This window comes from Neomonachus schauinslandi, chromosome 12 (genome assembly GCF_002201575.2).
Source record: "Neomonachus schauinslandi chromosome 12, ASM220157v2, whole genome shotgun sequence".
Classification (NCBI taxonomy): domain Eukaryota; kingdom Metazoa; phylum Chordata; class Mammalia; order Carnivora; family Phocidae; genus Neomonachus; species Neomonachus schauinslandi.
The window spans coordinates 31723850-31724664 of NC_058414.1; the positions used below are offsets into that span (position 1 = coordinate 31723850).

Genomic DNA, 815 nt, shown 5'->3' on the forward strand with positions numbered 1-815 from the left:
TTGCCTGGGACTTTAAATCTTGTGGAAATAAAAAAAAAGGGAAAGGACAGGGAGAGAGGTCATTTGCTGTGGTTGCAGAAGACTGGAGGGCCAAGTAGTGTAATGATGACTGATAACATTGAGAGTCTCCCCAACAGATCATTCCTATGAAATAATCTTGGATTTCTTCCTTCCCTTCCTTCCTTCCTTGGATTAACCCTGTTTATTACTTGTAGGAAACAAGCACCTTCTCAATCTCGATTATTAATTTATTACCAGTCTACTCTTTCAGTGTTAAAGGGGGACGGGCAGATCATGATTCCCAGGCATCCAACCAAGTAGGCGGATCACCTGAGGGGCAACCTGTATCCACTCACAAATTCATCTCACATTAGCAGTGAGGACTCAGGTGTCACCCCGAATTGTTATTTTACTTACTCATAAGTTTAAGGCATAGATTTCTTCCTTTCTTAATTTCCCTCCACATAGAGTTCTCTGGCTTTCCAGTTGATTCTGTGAACACTCCACTATCCCTCCAATTAGTTCCTTTACTGTGTGAATTAATCAAATTTACAGTTTCATTGAAAATGGAGATTGGAAAAGAGTCCTGACTGGGGGTGGAGAGTGGAGTAGATAGAGATGCAACAAGGCCAGAATTCAGAGAACAGTGATTAGATCTGGGGCAGCATAGGATGTCTGGATTCACTCAGTAGTAGGGAATAGATTAGAATGACCAGTCAGAGAAGATTAGAGAGGGCTTTAGGTTAAGAATCTTAGGCTAAGAAAATAGCCTATGGGCTTTATGAGCATATGAAGACTTTTCATAAAAGTGTGAG

The 815-nt window shown here is 41.1% G+C and overlaps 1 non-coding gene across 1 annotated transcript; it reads right to left on the minus strand.

Moving 5' to 3' along the window:
• Positions 1-284: 284 nt before the first annotated feature.
• LOC123326454 lies at positions 285-434 on the minus strand. The gene has a single exon (XR_006541110.1). It is a non-coding gene; the product is annotated as a U12 minor spliceosomal RNA (small nuclear RNA).
• Positions 435-815: the final 381 nt, after the last annotated feature.